Below are 11,770 nucleotides of genomic sequence, written 5' to 3'. Positions count from 1 at the left end.
GGTGACTAATGAATACATGTGGAGAGAGTTTAATAGCTCATTGTAGTGGCTAATTTGATTGCACTTACTTCCTTTATGGTATCCAACATCTGGGATGTGTTTAAAGATTGCTCAGGTGCTGAAAATGCTGTCAGGCATTTAAAGGTCTGGCAGTACAGATAACTTGAAAACCCTCCAGCTACAAACACCAAGGATTGCTCAATAAATTATAACTAACATCCTTATAAATGCATGGCTGAACTGCTAAGAAAGGGAAATTGCCTTGGGCCAGAAATGAAGAAGGAACTGAAAATCAGGACAGTGAACTGGCGAGCTGACACTGACTGCCTGGAGGTATTTATCACTTTTAATATAGGGGTTTGAATATAATACCAATGTAGGGAGAGTTGGAACGGAGACCCACACCTTTTATAGGATTACCCCTGCAGTATGAGTGAGAATTCAGGGAAAGGGACTCTCAAAAGTTGTGGGAAGGACTATAAACTTATACAGCCACTTTAGAGAGTATTGTAACCATGTCCCATGAATTCAAATATGTGTATCCTTATGACCAAGCAATTTCTTTCCTAGGTTTATGCCCTGGAGAAATTTTAGGCTATGGAAAAAATCAGACATGGACAAGAATTTTATTGTAACATTGTTTGCATCAGTAAAAACTTAGAATGGGAGAGTGGATAAATGAATTATGCTATATTCATACCATGGAATACACAGAGCAGTGAAAATTAATGTCCTGTAAACATGTATCATCAGGGATAATTCTCAATAGCTTCACTTTGGTGAAAAAGAAAGATAAGTTGCAGAATATTTGCAGCCTTAAGACTAAGTGCTGAAAGGTACAATGTCAGAATTTTAAAAATAATTCTTTTTTTTAATACTTTATTTATTTGGTTGTGTTGGTCTTCATTGCAGCATGTAAGATCTTTAGTTATGGCATGCAAACTCTTAGCTGTGGCTTGTGGGATCTAGTTCCCTGACTAGAGATAGAAGCCAGGACGCCTGAACTGGAAGCATGGAGTCTTGGCCACTAAACCACCAAGAAACTCCCTAAAAATTTTAATTCTTAACCTCCAGAAGGAAAGAAACCAAAAAGAACTTCCAATTATCCTCCAACAGGAAAGCTCCATCAGCACTTCAGATGAGGTGGCAGCTACCCTCCAGACAGACTCTCAAAACAGGTCTCAGAGCCCAGTGAGAAAGAAAGGGTTTTGCTGGATGTTTTCTACTTAAATGAATATATGCATATTCTCATCTATTGCATCAAAAAGCAAAGCAGCTCAATATAGCTACAATTCTTCTTTCTCCCCACGCTGCATTTCTGCCTCTCTCTGGCCTGGCCAAGCGTCTCCTCTTTCCTGAATCCACACAGATGCTTGTAGTCTCAAACTTAGTACAAAGTCATTCCATTCCCTTTGGTTTTTAAACCTGCAGTTTTAGCCCATAATGCTGCTCACCAAATAAAGGATGGTTTTAAGGATCTGTTTATAACTGTGAGTGTATGCTTTATAATCACATTTTTTTCCATCACACACAATTGAACAACAACAACAAAAGAATCCAAGAAGACCCCAGGACATAATATAACAATTACTGTTAATTCTTTAATAACATCTTTATTGAAAGAAATTCAATATTCACATAAAACAATTCACCAATTTAAAGTGTAGGACTGAATGTTTTTTAGAACATTCAAAAGAATGGGCAACCATCAGCACAATGAATTTTAGAACCTTTTTATCACCCCTAAAAGAAATCCCATCAGCAGTCACTCACCCATCATTCATCCACCCTGTTTCTGCCTGCGCCTTCCCCTCTCCAATCTCTTTCCCCCATTACCTGCCACCTACTTTCCCACCAGCCCTGCTGCTGCTGCTGCTAAGTCACTCAGTCGTGTCTGACTCTTAGCGGCCCCATGGACTGCAGCCCACCAGGCTCCTCCGCCCATGGGATTTTCCAGGCAAGAGTACTGGGTAGGGTTGCCATTGCCTTCTCCACCCACCAGCCCTGCTGCTGCTGCTAAGTTGCTTCAGTCGTGTCCGACTCTGTGCGACCCCATAGACGGAAGCCACCAGTCTCCCCTGTCCCTGGGATTCTCCAGGCAAGAACACTGGAGTGGGTTGCCATTTCCTTCTCCAATGCATGAAAGAGAAAAGTGAAAATGAAGACGCTCAGTCGTGTCCAACTTTTCGCGACCCCATGGACTGCAGCCTACCAGGCTCCTCCGTCCATGGGATTTTCCAGGCAAGAGTACTGGAGTGGGGTGCCATTGCCTTCTCCACCCACCAGCCCTCAGTTCAGTTCAGTCGCTCAGTCGTGTCCGACTCTCCGCGACCCCATGAATCACAGCACGCCAGGCCTCCTTGTCCATCACCAACTCCCGGAGTTCACTCAAACTCATGTCCACAGAGTCGGTGATGCCATCCAGCCATCTCATTCTCTGTCGTCCCCTTCTTCTCCCGCCCCACCCTTTCCCAGCATCAGAGTCTTTTCCAGTGAGTCAACTCGTCGCCTGAGGTGGCCAGAGTATTGCAGTTTCAGCTTTAGCATCAGTCCTTCCAATGAACACCCAGGATCGATCTCCCTTAGAATGGACTGGTTGGATCTCCTTGCGGTACAAGGGACTCTCAAGAGTCTTCTCCAACACCACAGTTCAAAAGCATCAATTCTTCGGCAATCAGCTTTCTTCACAGTCCAACTCTCACATCCATACATGACCACGGGAAAAACCATAGCCTTGACTAGACGGACCTTTGTTGGCAAAGTAATGTCTCTGCTTTTTAATATACTATCAAGGTTGGTCATAACTTTCCTTCCAAGGAGTAAGCGTCTTTTAATTTCCTGGCTGCAATCAGCATCTGCAGTGATTTTGGAGCCCAAAAAAATAAAGTCTGACACTGTTTCCACTGTTTTTCCATCTATTTCCCATGAAGAGATGGGACCAGATGCCATGATCTTTGTTTTCTGAATGTTGAGCTTCAAGCCAACCTTTTCACTCTCCTCTTTCACTTTCATCAAGAGGCTTTTGAGTTCCTCTTCACTTCCTGCCATAAGGGTAGTGTCATCTGCATATCTGAGGTTATTGATATTTCTCCCAGCAATCTTGATTCCAGCTTGTGCTTCTTCCAGCCCAGCGTTCCTCATGATGTACTCTGCATATAAGTTAAATAAGCAGGGTGACAATATACAGCCTTGACGTACTCCTTTTCCTACTTGGAACCAGTCTGTTGTTCCATGTACAGTTCTGACTGTTGCTTCCTGACCTATAGAGTGCCTGATGAACTCTGGATGGAGGTTGGTGACATTGTACAGGAGACAGGGACCAAGACCATCCCCATGGAAAAGAAATGCAAAAAAGCAAAATGGCTGTCTGAGGAGGCCTTACAAATAGCTGTGAAAAGAAGAGAAGCGAAAAGCAAAGGAGAAAAGGAAAGATATAAGCATCTGAATGCAGAGTTCCAAAGAATAGCAAGGAGAGATAAGAAAGCCTTCCTCAGTGATCAATGCAAAGAAATAGAGGAAAACAACAGACTAGGAAAAACAAGAGATCTCTTCAAGAAAATTAGAGATTCCAAGGGAACATTTCATGCAAAGATGGGCTCGATAAAGGACAGAAATGGTAGGGACCTAAAAGAAGCAGAAGATATTAAGAAGAGGTGGCAAGAATACACCGAAGAACTATACAAAAAAGATCTTCACAACCAAGATAGTCACGATAACATGATCACTGACCTAGAGCCAGACATCTTGGAATGTGAAGTCAAGTGGGCCTTAGAAAGCATCACTATGAACAAAGCTAGTGGAGGTGATGGAATTCCAGTTGAGCTATTTCAAATCTTGAAAGATGATGCTGTGAAAGTTCTGTACTCAATATGCCAGCAAATTTGGAAAACCGACCAGCCCTAGGAGACCACTAATCTACTTTCTGTCCCTGTAGATTTGCCTAATCTGGATATTTCATATCAGTGGAAGCACACAATATGTGGTGCTTTGTGACTGATTTCTTTCACAAGGTTCATTCATGCTGTAGCATGGATTAGTATTGCATTCCTTTGTATTACCAAATCATAAGATAATATATGGACATATAAGATATTATATGAGTGTGTGTGTGCTCAGCCACTCAGTTGTGAGTGGCTGCTGACTCTTGCAGCCCCGTGGTCTGTAGCCTGCCAGGCTCCTCCGTCCATGGGATCTCCCAGGCAAGAATACTGGAGTGGGTTGCCATTTCCTCCTTCAGAGGATCTTCCTGAGCCAGGGATTGAGCCCAAATCTCCTGCATCTCCTGCAGTGGCAGGCGGATTCTTTACCATTGGGCCACAAGGGAAGCCCATTGTATGCACATATCACATTTCATTTAATCTTTCATCTGGTAATGAACACTGAGTATTTGGATTATTTTCACTTTTTTTGCTTTTATGAATATTGCTGCTACAACATTCATGTATAAGTTCCTTTGGTTCATGTGTTTTCACACCTAAGTTTATACCTAGGAGTGGAATTGCTGGGTAACATAACTTGATATTTAACCCTTTAAGGGCCTGCCAGACTACTTTTCAAATAGGCTGCACCATTTTACATGCATAGAAGTAATGTGTGAGGGTTCCAAGTTTTACACAGCTTTGCCAACACTTCTTATTGTTTATCTTTGTAACTGTATCATAGCCAGCCTTATCTTTTAAGTGATATCTCATTGTGGTTTTGATCTGTATTTTCATAATGAATAATGGCATTAGGCATGTCTTCATGTACTTATCGGCCATCTGTATATATTCTTGGGAGAAATGTCTGTGCAGCTCCTTTGTCCATTTTTAATTGGAATATTTGGTATTTTTGTTACTGAATTATGTGCTGGAGAAGACTCTTGAGAATCCTTTGGACTGCAAGGAGATGCAACCAGTCCATTCTAAACGAGCTCAATCCTGGGTGTTCATTGGAAGCACTGATGCTAAAGCTGAAACTACAGTACTTTGGCCACCTCATGCGACGAGTTGACTCACTGGAAAAGACTCTGATGCTGGAAGGGATTGGGGGCGGGAGGATACGGGGACGACAGAGAACGAGATGGCTGGATGGCATCACCGACTCGATGGACATGAGTTTGAGTGTACTCCGGGAGTAGGTGATGGACAGGGAGGCCTGGTGTGCTGTGATTCATGGGGTCTCAAAGAGCCGGACACGACTGAGTGACTGAACTGAACTGAAGAGTTAATCATATATTCTAGGTATGTGTCATCAGATGTATGATTTTAAAATATTTTCTCCCTGGGTTGTCTTAACTTTCTTGATGGTAACCTTTGCATCAAAAAAGTGTTTGTTTTTGATGACATACAATTTATTTTTGTGTGTTTGTGTGCTTTGGACGACATATCTAAGGAAGCATTAATCCAGTATCCTCAAGACATACACCTTTGTTTTTTCATAAAATTTTATAGTGTTAGATCTTAACTTTGAGATCCATTTTTAGTTAGTTTTTGAATGTAGTATGGTAGAAGTCCAACTTCATTCCTTTGCATGTGGATATCCATTTGATAGAAATATTGATGAAAATATTGATCAACACAATTTGATGAAAATTTTGAATTACGTTGAATTACTTCTGTCTAAAATCAAGTCAACATAAATGTGAGGCTTTATTTCTGGACTCTAGATTCGGTTTCATTCATATGTATGTCTGTTCTTATAACAGTACCACACTGTTTTGGTTATAGCTTTTTAGTAAGTTTTGAAATAAGGAAGTGTGAGTCTTCCAACTTCACTCTTTTTCAAGACCGTTTTGGTTATTCTGGGTCTCTCATATTTCCATATGATTTTAGGATGAGCTTGCCAATTTTTGTAAAGAAGTCAGTTGGAGTTCTGATGGAAATTGTGTTGAATCTGTAGATCAGATGGTGAGTATTGCCATTTTAACAATCTATGAATACAGGGTATTGTTCATTTTATTTAGATTTTCTTTTACTTGTTTCAACAATGTACTTCTAAATACTGGCTAGCCTGAGGAGGTACCGTCTCTCCCCAGTCAGAAATGTTCTCAAGATGTTAAACATCAAAGACAAAAACTGTTTGATGTCAGTTATATGTGGAAGGTAAAAAATAATACAAATGAATATATATGCAAAAAAGAAACAAAGTCACGTGTCTAGAGAATAAACTTGTAGTTACCAAAGGGGAGAGGGAAGTAGAGAGGAACAAATTAGGGCTATGGGATTAATAGATATAAACTACTATATATAAATAAATTAGCAATATATTATATAGCACAGAGAATTTTATCATTATCTTGTAATAATTTATAATCCCATATAATCTGCAAAAATACTGAATCACTATGTTTTACATCTAAAACAAACATAATACTGTAAATCACCTATACTTTCAATAAAAAATAATGAAAAGATGTCAAACATCATAATATACAGAAAATTTTAAAATGTAAACAATACAAAGTCTAACTTTAGAGCCCATACTTCTAAACATTCTCCAATATTACCTTTTTTATTCTGCAATTAGTGAGAAATTACCAAAAAATTATAATATTACAAGAGGTATTACAAACACATACCTCTTCCTACTCTTGAAAAATATGAGATTGATCAGTTGCATTACAAGGGCATTCAATGGCATAATTGAATATTGTTCCAAATAGAAGTAGCTATGAAAGTCAGAACATTACCAAAAAAAAAAAAAAAAAGAGAGAGAGAGAAGCAATTGAAATGTTGATGGGTAATCTAAGCAATTAAAACAGAAATTGTTCTTGTTTAATGAAATGAAAGAACACATGCTTCCAAATAAGACAGACTTGAATTCGGATTTTGTTTCTCCCACCAACTAGTTGGGTATGTTATTAAACTGCTCTGGGCTGTGGTTCTGTCCTCTGTAAAATGCAGTGATAATGGTGGGTGAGGGATTTTCTAGCAATCCAGCGGTTAGGATGCCACTCTTTCACTTCCAGGGGCATGGGTTGGATTCCTGGTCAGGAACTAAGATCTAGCATGCCTCGCATGGCAGGGCAAAAAGAAAAGAGTAATCATGGTCACACAATTGTAGCTGTGTGTACAGCTGACCAATAATTCAACCTCAAGTTTGACACAAAAGCCAGGTTAACTACCTTTGAGAAAGCTACACTCTGAGGGAGATAGAAATGTCAGTGGACACTTAAGCTGTGGCAAACAGCTAAAATACTGAACAAATACAGAGACCATTTATTTTTGCTTAGAAGCAGACAAGACACATACTCGAAAAATTTAGTCTTGCATTTTTTTATTTCCTAAGGTATTAGTCTGTGAGTGCCTAATTTTAATTTTTCACTGGAGGGAGACTATTCTGAAATTAAATATTAGGAAATGTAAAAGGTTAACCATATTTCTTTGTTCTCAGCTTAAATTCCAAAATAGCCTTAGTGTCATTGCTTTTTTAAGGCAAGTTTTTACATAATGCCACTTTATTAAAGATAATGAAGTGAAAAGGAAGAAATAAATGAGTTTTTTTGATACTACTTTTGGCAAAACAGATCATATGAGTCAGTATATGCTGAGAGTAAGGAAATGACCATCCTAAAATAAATGAAATCTTGGGTTCAGTGTCAGAAATTCAATACTAAAATATGCCTAGGTATATGACTGTCGACAAAAGGATCCTAAAATACATGTTGGAAGACAGATGTTGCAGAAAACATTTGTCATCAATTCTAGTCAATTGGTTTTTACTGATCAACAATTCTGTACTTCTGTTTCAGGCTCACGCTTCAAGATGAAAAACTCTCCTTTAAAAATGAAAAGAAGAAAAGTTAACAAATGGCAAATTGAAGAGCAGAGACTCAAGTAAAACACACAAAGGCAAGTCAATGCTGTCATCTTATTGGAATACTATGTTTAAATACTTCATAAATATTTAGAAGAATTGTGTACTGAACACAATCAATGAACTTTATTATGCATGAAAAGGAGGATTCAGACATAAATGACTGAGGACCTGATTATTAGATATGCAAGACGGTTACCTGGACTTCCTTTGTGACTCAGATGGTTAAGAATCTGCCTGCAATTCAGGAGACCTGGGTTCCACACCTGGATCGAGAATATCCCCTGCAGAAGGGAATGGCAACCCACCCCAGTATTCTTGCCTGGAGAATCCCATGGACAGAGGAGCCTGGCAGGCTACAGTCCATGGGACTGCAAAGAGTTGGGCATGACAGAGTGACTAACACAGACACATACACATGATTACCTAATCAATTATCAGCATTTAATTAATTCATTCTTTCCTTCCTCCATTCTTCCGTCTGTCCACCCATCCATGAATTCATTCATTTCTTCATTTAACTTTTGGTTTTCTAATCCTCCCAAAGTAAGTTTAGCTGCTATTCTTTATGACCTCATCAGAAATATTTCATGGTAGATATACAATAACTCAGTGTGAGTCTCTCACATATATGGAACTTAGCAAAAAAAAACTTAGACCTCACAAAAGAGTCATCTCTGACTCTCAGGACTAAAACCACCAGATGGCTGGAGGTGGGGGTGGGTATTTTCCATAGGAAATGGACCAATATTTGCTTTGGAAGGAGAAAAGTTGCTGATGCTTTGGGTACCATGGCTTGCAGAGTGTTTTTGCAGAGAGCTGCCATACTCTTTTCTTTTAAATTTAAATTCCCCCTAGGCAATGGTGGGTCCACTAATTCTGCTAAAATGTACCTTTAGCCTTTAGTGCTGGGGTAGTTGTGATGTGCCGCATTATGGCTGAGCATTAGTTGGCATTTACAGGGATGTGTGCTTGAGAAATAGGTCCAGTGTTACTTATTCCTTGATAGCTAGATTGGAGCAATAGCACATCCAGTCCTAGGCAGAGTGCCTGGCTCCCCAGGGTGTACACCAAGGAGAACTGTTTTCCTTTCTAAGTCATCTTTTATTTGCTTAGTCTGCTCTTATTTCCTCCTCCTTTTCAATAAATTCAGTATCATGTTACAGTATTCTGTAGCAGTTTTCATTGTTGAAGCTGTTTCTTAGCAAAGGCTCTCACTACGATGAAAAATCATTTGGAAATCATTTTGCAAATTATAAGCAGAAAGCATGTCAGGGTTAAAGTTTATTGAAAATGAGTATCAAAGATTATGTGCAGTTTGATATCTGTAGATTTCCTTTCCATGATTCATGATGTAATACAAATATATGTTATACAAAGTTATTGATATAAAGCATTTTAGATGGTGATTGCTTGTAAACATGCCACATATTAAAAGCTAAATGGGGAAATTAAAGAGATAGAAATGTTACCTGAGAATATTTAAATGTGGAAATTAAAGCGATAGAGATGTTCCCTGAGAAGACTGGATGGCAGGATTTCACAGGCTGCCAGTATCATTTGAGTTCTCAGTTTAGGAGGTCCAGTGAGTCAATATTATCAGTTCAATCAGTGTCAACGTGACTGATTAGTATTATTCGAACTCTCAAGAGACACATATAAGCCAGTTTGCCAAAGTTTTCATTTAGTATGGGACCAGACATTACATGGGTATCTGCCACCCTGGTTACCTCCTTCCTCAGTGAGGTCAAAGCAGCCATCAAAATACCTACTGGTCCAAACAAATTCAACACAAAGGAAATGACACAAGTGGTCGGAGCTTTGGGAGACAATACAGTGATGTTTAAGATACTACCTCAGTTCAGATATGGACTTTGCTACTAACTAGCTGGGACCCTGGGCAAGTTGCTTATCCTGTATGTCTCAGTTCCCTCATCTGAATAAAAGGGGATAATAGTGGTAACTACTTCAGGATGTTGTTTTGAGGATGAGATGACCTAGTGCAGTGTTGAAAGTGCTTATAACATTACCTGGTACATAAGCCATACTGTATATGTGCTCATCATTTGAATTCATTCTGAGAAGCACTGCAGGCAGAAATGAAGAAAACTAGCTCTCTGTGACCACCCTCTCTTAATGTTTCATTTGTGCTGGGTCCTGTGGCTTTTTGTCCTGCGCGATAGGTATGGATAATCACCAAAATGTTTCTCTTGGTTCTCCTTTTACCAGGCTTCCTGTGGAAACCTTTCATCCCTTATAAATAATTTCTTATGTAGAGTAATCCAATTGAGTAGATAATTGTATATTACACTCTATACTCACCTTTGTTGTTGTTTAGATGCTAAGTTGTGTCTGACTCTTTGGATGGTAGCCGCCAGGCTTCTCTGTCCATGGGATTTCCCAGGCACGAACACTGGAGTGGGTTGCCATTTCACCTTATAGCTCTCTTTATTATTTTTTTTACAGCTCTCTTTTTTAATTTAAAAGTACTTTTCTTATTTTCTTTGGTTAAGAGACTTTCATATCCTGCTTACAGCTTTGATTTGCAAACGTTCTTTCTACTTAGGAATTCTTCAGGTAACTGGTTTAATACAGCTTATATGAGTTTTGCAAGTCCATGTCTCAGGGATTTGATAATGCTAGTGGTGATAATGATGATGACATTATGACAATTAATAACAATATTAGCACAATCTTTTATTGAATCTTTGCTGTGTACCTGGCTCCATATTAATGCTTCCTATATTAGTTCATGAAATACTAATAATAAACTGATGAACTAGGTACTGTTTATCTTCGGTTTATACATGAGGATACTGTGAATAGAGAAGTTAAGTAACTTGCTCAACATCACACAGGTAATAAATGGCAAAGCCTAGATTCTATCCTGAGCTAGAACCAAGGTCAGCGTTCTCAGTGATGATGCTGATAGATTCTCAAATAATGCCTCCCCCTCACCCCCGCTTCCAGCTGCATTTGAACCACCAGCTAAGAGCAAACAGGAAAACATTCTCTACATCTTCCTGAGGTGATATTAAAGAGAAAATCAAGTTCAAGGGAGACCTAAATGATCCTTCACACACACTAACACAGATATGGGTCCTTAGGCTAATTAAAAACCTAACAGTATGTTGAAATCAGTCTTTATAACTGAAAGTATACGGGACTATGTGAAATGATAGTAAATATTCTTGCATTAGCATCAAAATATACCCAGGCATCTTTGGCATTGTTTCCCGAAATATATATTTTGAAAGTTTCCATTTATGGAATATCCCATTATGTAATAGTTTCATGTGGTTTAAGCCATAATTATCGTTCATTTTCTAACAATTCTGACTTTGAAATCAAAGGACATTTGGGAAGTTCCTCATTCAGGACTATATTCATGTCTCCAGGTTTCTGCTTTATCTCTTTCAGAATCTCTTTCATTTCAGTCTCTGATGCTGCCTCTCTACTTAATAACTCAAAAATTAAAATCCTGCATGATACACTTAGTTCTTTGGAAAAACAGTTTTCTGAGTTTGTTTTAAAGTGGCAAGGTGAGCAAGATACAGGAAGGGGGCAAGTATGTTTCAGGCTAGCAGCCTAAATTCAATGTACTGGTATTGGTATAGAACTTCTCTGTCTTCTTATTTCAATATTTAATTAATTTCAGGGGATTACATACTTCTTAATTAGGCCTACTGGCCTTCACCATTGTTCTCTTGTCTCTAATAAGAAATCATTTGTTTCAGGAGCTATGCAGAGTGGAGTTAGATGAGGGCTTTTAGAACATTCTATAAATTGGATTCTGTATATTTGTAAATTATGCTGATAAGCACTTTTGTAGCACAATGAGGTCAAGACAGTCTCATCGAAAATGGCCTTTTTGTGCTGTACTCAAGCCAAAAAAAAGGGAAAAGCTCATAATGGTACTATGTTATGTTTGCAAAAGAAATTCAATGCAGGACAGTGGTTAATTTTTGACAGT

This window comes from Moschus berezovskii, chromosome 16 (assembly GCF_049115385.1).
Source record: "Moschus berezovskii isolate FMDL1 chromosome 16, NW_MosBer_1.0, whole genome shotgun sequence".
NCBI classification, from domain to species: domain Eukaryota; kingdom Metazoa; phylum Chordata; class Mammalia; order Artiodactyla; family Moschidae; genus Moschus; species Moschus berezovskii.
The sequence above is the reverse complement of the archived record's forward strand: the minus strand, read 5'-3'. Positions refer to the sequence as shown.